The sequence below is a fragment of the Alosa pseudoharengus genome, unplaced genomic scaffold, assembly GCF_046254945.1.
Source record: "Alosa pseudoharengus isolate Yale_2024_CS ecotype anadromous, Long Island Sound unplaced genomic scaffold, YU_APseudo_1.1 YU_APseudo_1.1_scf_13, whole genome shotgun sequence".
Taxonomy (NCBI): Eukaryota; Metazoa; Chordata; class Actinopteri; order Clupeiformes; family Clupeidae; genus Alosa; species Alosa pseudoharengus.
In genome coordinates, this window is record NW_027468598.1 from 10,521,794 (window position 1) to 10,529,293 (window position 7,500).

Consider the following 7,500-nt stretch of genomic DNA (forward strand, 5'->3'; position numbering starts at 1 on the left):
CGACTCCATGGCACCCATCAGCAGCTCCGCAGATAATGCCACCTGACAAGGCCAGGGCCCTGTGGATGTGTGTGTGTGGAGGAGAAAGAGGGGGTGGGAGTGTTTTGCGTGTGTGTCCGCATGTGTGTGTGTATTTGTGTGTTTGTGTGTGTGTGTGTGTGTGAGAGAGAGAGAAAGAGAGAGAGTGTTTATGTTTGTGTGTGCATGTGTGACAGTGAGAGAGAGAGAGTGTGTGTGTGTTGTGTGTGTGTGTGTGTGTGTGTGTGTGTGTGTGTGTGTGTGAGTGAGATGAGGAGGGAGAAGGGATGCTGTGTCGTCCCTCACCTCTCATCTGACTGCCAGCTGAGGCCTCTGTTTGCACAATTCTCTCCTCTCTTTTTCCCTGTTTTTTTCTCTTTCCTCCTCGGTGGCAGGCATGAGATAAATAGATAGGCTGTGTTTCCCTCCTTCTCCTCCTCCACCTCCTCCCTCGCTCCTCTCATCCTAACTCGTTTAGCGCGTGGCGCAAAGGAATCATAGTCGCCATCTCAGTCTGGTCCCTCTCTCTCCTCCTTTCCTCTCACCCCTTCAACCACCCCCCACCCCCCACCCCTGAATGTCACCAATGAGATTGTGAGCTTCGGGTCCAAACAGCCCCCCCCCCCCCCAAACGATGCCCTGGGACTTCCTCTGCTGTTCTGCTCGCATGAGAATGTATAAATAACGTGCAGCTATTTATTTGGCGTGTGTTAAAGCAACAGTAAACAGAGAATGCAGCGTGGAGGGTTTATGTTTGCGCTGGGTCATTTCCCGGAGAGTGGTGTGAACTATCAGGACCCGCAGAGGAGTAAACAGCAAGCAAATAAATAAGAAATGGAGACAGAGACACAGAGGGGAAGAGAGGAGGGGGAGAGAGAGAGAGAGGGGGAGAGAATAGGAGCAAGAGAGATGATGTAGAGGGATGGATTGATTGATGGATGGATGGATGGATGGATGGATGGATGGATGGAGAGAGATGGACAAAGACGATGGTGAAAGATGGACACAAGAGTGATGATAGAGAGAGAGCCAATAGAGATATAGAAAGGACAGATGTAAAAGTGTGAGAAAAAGAAGGAGAAAGAAAAGAGCCTGAGAGGAAAGAAGAGAGAGCAGGGAACAGATGGAGAGAGAGAGTGAGTGAGTAAGGGAGGGAGGGAGGGAGGGAGGGAGGAGAGGCAGAGAAGAGCCGCGGAGGCTATCGGGGACACTGTGACAGAGATGACGCGCAGCGTGAGAGGGACCCAGAGGTCAAGCATTAGCGGGGCTGTTGCCCGGCCACTCTCCAGGCTCTCCTGGGAAGCCGGGCTCCAGTCTCTGGGCGGCACAGAGGAGGAGTCCGCGTCCGTACGGACCCATTTCCTCAGCAGACTCGCTGCCCAAGTGCTTTATAAATAATAGCCTCTCCTCTCCACTCTGCTCCGCTCCTCTAGTGTCCGCTGCTAATAGCCACACGGGGGAGAGACAAGAGGCTAGCTACAGCGGTCAGGCAACACGGGATCTGGACGGTCCCTGGACATCAACTAAAAAATTATGTTTGGTCTGTGTGCTGTGTAACATTTTCCCAGCTAGCGCACTGTATGTAATTGCCAGTATTGCACCAGAGCTCTAGTGCTCACTCTGGCCTGCCTGCATTAAAGTGCACATGCTAATGGACTTCTCCATGTGAGCATTTTGACATGGAGAGTTTATCACTGGGAATGAAGCATCCGCTCCGCCCTTCCGGCGAGAAACCCCATGTATGGAGTAGGCTTTAGAGCTCAAGTGTGTGTTTCTGTGCTGTGGGAGAGGGAGGCAGTGTTGTTTTGCGCTGTAGTGTGAAGTTCCTGACGTTTTTCTCTGAAGGGTGTTATCAAAGCATTTGAAATATGTGTGTATGTGTGTGTTTTATGAAGTGATGCCTGAGATGTGTGTCGTGTCTTTGGATCATCGTCCAAGGTGTGTGTGTGTGTGTGTGTGTGTGTGTGTGTGTGTGTGTGTGTGTGTGTGTGTGGAGCACATGTTCCTGTCCTAAGCCCTGTTGCTGGGAGCTTCAGAGGGGCGCTGGATTAGAGCGACGGGTCATCCGTCAGTGGTGGACGCGTGTGATCCGTGCCGGCCCAGGGCTCGGGGGTTCTGGGTTCTGGAACTCCGAGCTGATGGATGGAGCCGCGTCCTGGCGTGATTAATGAGAGCGCTGACCCCCAGCACCAGATTTCACGCGTCTCTCATAGATCTGAGGCCCCGGAGCCAGGGCACACACACACACACACACACACACACACACACACACACACACACACACACATTATGTCTTGATCTTGCATTCTCCCTGCCGATCTGTCTTTCTTGTTCTCTCTGTTACACATGAAAAGCTCACACTTGCACTTGTTCGTCACGAGCAGTTTCTCACAACGAGATCAGACGAGATCAGGTGTTGTGGAATCGTGTCCACTGTCTCTGCCCATATTGAGCTGTTGAGTAAAACAAACAGAGATATATGTGTGTGTGGAAGGGTCACACATGTGTCCAGGTATATCAGAAGTCACCCAGCAGCAATGTCAGCATATTACAGCAGTCTACACACACAGCACCAGAACTGGAAACCATTTAAAAGCAATAAGAAAAAACACCAGACTTATTGCACGGAGAGGGTCAATTCACAGTGGAGCCCATTATGGATCAGAAATGGATGAGAAATGTTCCACTTGTGACGACCAGAGCCTGTGTCTCATCTCTCCGTAAACATCTCTCTTCTCTGGGTGTGGAAAGCAGCTCTCCTGGCTCTGTCCCTAACCGGCTCTGGAGGAAGCAGTCGCTCGGCGAGCTGTCACTGTAACAAATGCACTCAAGTAGCTGCGAAACACATTAGCTTTCTCCAGATAAACAAGATGTCTGCCTCATTAGGTTACAGAGTAACACAATACTCCGCGATATCAATTAACCCCCCAAACCCATCTCCCATCTCGTTCACTTTACAAAAGAGCTACAGTCCCCGTCGGCCTTAAAAACCCCACGTTTATTACTTGTCCGTAGTCTCGTTGTGTTTACACACCGCCAGGGTGGGTGTATTTATTAAGTGACTGTGGCCTCACGCTGGCTCCGGGAAAGCTGGATCTGAACTCTCATTTATCCCCCAAGGCTCACCGGTGCCTTTGAAACGCCGGGAGAATGAGTAGTGGCAACCTTCATGGACGCTAATGTTCCAGTGGCCCACACATGACAGCTGCCGTGTAATGTAGAAGTTCGTAGGCTTGTGTGTGTGTGTGTGTGTGTCTGTCTGTGTGAGTGTGTGTGTGTGTGTGTGGCTCTTGGTGTTGTATGTATATGAGAAAGCTACACAATCTTTGAGTATGAAGGAGAAAGTGTGTGTATCAGTAAGAGTGTTTTAGAGGTGAAGGTGTGATTGAATGTCTGTGTGGATTCACTGGTGTGCGTGTGTGTGTGTGTGTGTGTGTGTGTGTGTGTGTGTGTGTGTGTGTGTGTGTGTGTGTGTGTGCGTGCGTGCGTGCGTGCGTGCGTGCATGCCTTTGTGCGTGTAGTCTGTGAGAGTGTGTGTGTGTGTGTGTACGTGTGCGTGTGTGTGTGACTGAGTCCAGAGTGTGAACCCTCCGCACCAGGCCATGGAAGAGCGTGCTCCCTGCACCCCGGCCTGTCAGAGCTCTCTGGCCGTTTGTCAGCAAACACACCCTTCAGGGCCTGCTCTGTGTCAAGCGTATCGGTCCCCTTTAATCATCGCCGGGGCCGCCGCCGACTTTATTATTAATGCCGTCAGACCCCTACGACAGGCAGCAACGCAACCATTAACGACCCCCGAACCAGAGAGAGGGAGAGAGAGAACGAAAGAGAGAGAGTGAACGAGAGAGAGAGAGAGAGAACGAAAGAGAGGGAAAGAGGAGAAAGAACAGTGTTGTCTGCAAGAGAGACTGCATTCTCATTTCCCTGCTCATTTATTTCCCACTCCAGCACCATTAGGGCCTTAGGCGTGCGCACACACACGCACGCACACACACACACACACACACACACACACACACACAAGGCTGGCTGGTCGGAGCACAAATGAGAAACACTGCGCGGCTGTCTGTGGAGCAGGCGTGGCCCACGTTTGATGTTGAGTTATTGGGTCTCGCAGGTCTCTGGCAGGGTCAGGTCGAGGGTAAGGAGGCTTCGGGGAGTTGGCCCAGGGGGTCCCCACGCTTCCCAGGGGTGACGAAGCAAACGCCCCCCACTCCATTCGCCACTCTTTGCTGCCGCATTCTGCTCTCCTCACCATGTGCTGTGAGCTCTCTCAGGGCCAGTGTCCACAGCGTGCTGGACTGTAGTGTGGTGTTATGGGTAGGAATCTCTGTGATGTAGCCTGGGATAGTAGTCATATATCATGTTATCACATGTTGCTTAGAGATACACAACACAAGTTGTTGATATTGCAGCAGAAAACATCAATACGTTCAGTGAGTAGCAACTGCAACCCCTGATACACATGCCAACACACACACACACACACACACACATACACACACACACACATAACTCCATGCACCACTCTCGCTCCATCTCTCCACGCCTCAGCTGACACGGCCGCGTAATTAGTCCACACGGGCACCGCATGCTCTCCTGAAACACGGGACCCTGCGTGTTTACAAGACATGCAAACAGAGAGCGCGTTGCTTCCCAGCGCTCCAGGTCACGGCCCGCTAACATATGGGCCATACGCGCAGCACTGACAGTCCAGCGGCACCCATGTGCTAATGTAAACACATGGCGCCCGAGATGGCACGTTCCTGTCGAGCGATGGGGCTGTCCGCTTCGCCACGCTGGGTGGCCTCGGAGAGATGGACACAGAGATAGGAGACGCCAGAGAGACAGTGTGTTACTAGTCGCCGATGCTCACACACTGAAGTCCCGAAACATCGTGAAGCATTATGATCAATCATACTGTTTCAAACACGTTCAAACACAACTATGTGACTGTTGCTGGTCTGTTACAAGTCTGTGTGACTAAGATATATTACTAGTCTAGTTTCCACAGCTAAATAGTTGAAGACGTCTTATATAGTTTTGTATACGTGTGCTTGTCTGCTTCAACAGACTGGCCGTGTCTGGGCTGAGCTGTAGTGAGGGCAGTAGTGGAGACTGTACTGATTTATCTCCACCGCTCAACTGACCTCTCTTTCTCTTCCTCCGCTTCCCAGCCGGCAGGGTGTGGTCACTCCTGATATTTCTATCGCTTGTGACGTCTCAATGCTCCATCAGCTGACATTATTATCGGAGTAAATTTGGAGTTGACTTCATATCAACTGGTATTGGTCAAATAAACTTTGAGGTTACCTAACATGACTTTGAGTCCTAAAACAGACTTTTTTGTTTTATGAACTAACATTCCTGATTTTTCACCGGGGTCAACTATTACGTGTGTTTTATTGATGTATTTCAAAGATGCTTCGGTAATGCCTTAGACTTAGCCTTGAGACAGCCGAGAACAGCGACGCCAAGAAGCTACTGAAAAGCAAGCGAGAGCAAGCCAGGCGTGGATTTAAGTCGACCCTCCGAGGATTTTCTCTCTTCTGGTGACTCATGCCTCTGACTTTCTGTTTGGCGCCTGGACGAGCAAACAATGAATCCTTCAGGAGCCACCTCCTGCAGGACGGCCGAGATCCAGAGATGGAGCGTGTGAATCCCAGAATCTCCTGCAGGGCAGCTAATCCATCACTGATAGCCCTGACTATGCCAAAGGTGATATGGGACGGTGTAATCCCGTCAGGGCAGGTTAAACCCATTCTTCTTTCACTCTCTCTCTCTCTCTCTCTCTCTCTGTCTCACACTCTCCCTCTCTCTGTCTCACTCTCTTTCTCTCTCTCTCTCTCTCTCTCTCTCTCTCTCTCAGTATTGTAATCACCTGGCACGACCATCATGACCCTCCAGAGGCCTGACAGCTTATAGTGTTTCAGCGTGATCTCCTCCACTTTCGGTCTCTCTCTCTCTCTCTCTCTCTCTCTCTCTCTCTCTCTCTCTCTCTCTCTCCCTGAGAGTGCCTTTGATCCCCACACCTCTCTATCCCCAACTTATCCTTCAAGAGAACGTACACTCCCAGCATTTGCCTGGTGAGACAATATGCCTCTGAGGTGGCCCTTATTGAGACGCTTGGCAAACAGGCAAACCTCTGTGTCTTTGAAGGAGGAGGGGTGCTGCTGCTTCTTCTCCTCCTCCTTCTTCTTCTTCTCCTTTTTGGTCTTTTCTTACCATTTTTCTTTCTGTAATGCGGTGGATTTGGAGCGGTGCTGAAAGTGCCACCCACGGTGTGGAGACGCAGGGCCCGGGCTGCTATTAAAGGTTTAGGGCTAATTGCGGGGAGAGGTGGCGGGGGTGGTGTGTGTGTGTGTGTGGGGGGGGGGGGGGGGGGTTGTGGAGACCTTCTATGGAGACTCTGGTGCATCCTCCTGGTAGAGGGGAGCAGGGAGGGGCAACCGTGGGCAGCGATGGGCCGCTTTGTGTGGGAGAGCGTGAGGGAAAGGCCCTCGGAGGGCCACTATTGACGGGATTACCGACACTCGGAGAGCTGAAGAGAGAGACGCGGAGGGAAGTGAATGATTTAAAAGGCAGAAGTGCAAGGTAATGAATGGGGGGAGCTGTCCCGACACTTAGGGCGGTTTTTTGGAGGATGAGGGGGCGAAGGGGGGACGAGTCCAAAGGAAAGGGGACATCCTGGGAGCCACCTATCATGTGCTTAATCCTGGGAGCTTACATCTACATTAACACTCGCACGCTGCCTCTGAACTCTTCTGGCAGCTCTCAGGACTTATATTGCCCAAGCATACGAGCACTTGTCTCTAATGCTGTCAGTCTGGGTTCACAAAAAGTGCTTGATGGTGTGTGGGTGGGTGTGTTGTAATAGGCTGTCTGAGTGTGTGTGTGCCGTTTTGTAAGTGTGTGTGTGCGTGTTTCTGTGTGTGTGTACACATGTTTGCCTGTGTATGTGTGTGTGTGTGTGTGTGTGTGTGTGTGTGTGTGTGTGTGTGTGTGTGTGATGGAAAGGAAGCTCCCTGTGAGGCTCTGAAAGCAGGGCACAGGAGAGGGGCGCTCCAGGGCAGGCAGATGAAGCAGCGAGGGGGTGTGATGACTGCCACTGAGTGTGTGTGTGTGTGTGTGTGTGTGTGTGTGTGTGTGTGTGTGTTTGTGCGTGCATGGGGGGGGGGGGGGTTGGTGTCATGAGCACAAAGTGTCACCCTTATCTGCAGAGCTCCCCTGGCATCACCCCTCAAAGCACAGTCCTCCGCCACAGCCTCCCGCCAGCAGATAAAACTCCCCCGTCCTGTCCTCAGAGGGCTGCCCTCTGCTCCTCACACACACACACATATACACACACACACACACATACACACGCACACACACGCACGCACACGCACGCACACACACACACACACACACACACACACACACACACACACATACACATATACACACCCACACACACACACACACACACACACACACACATATACA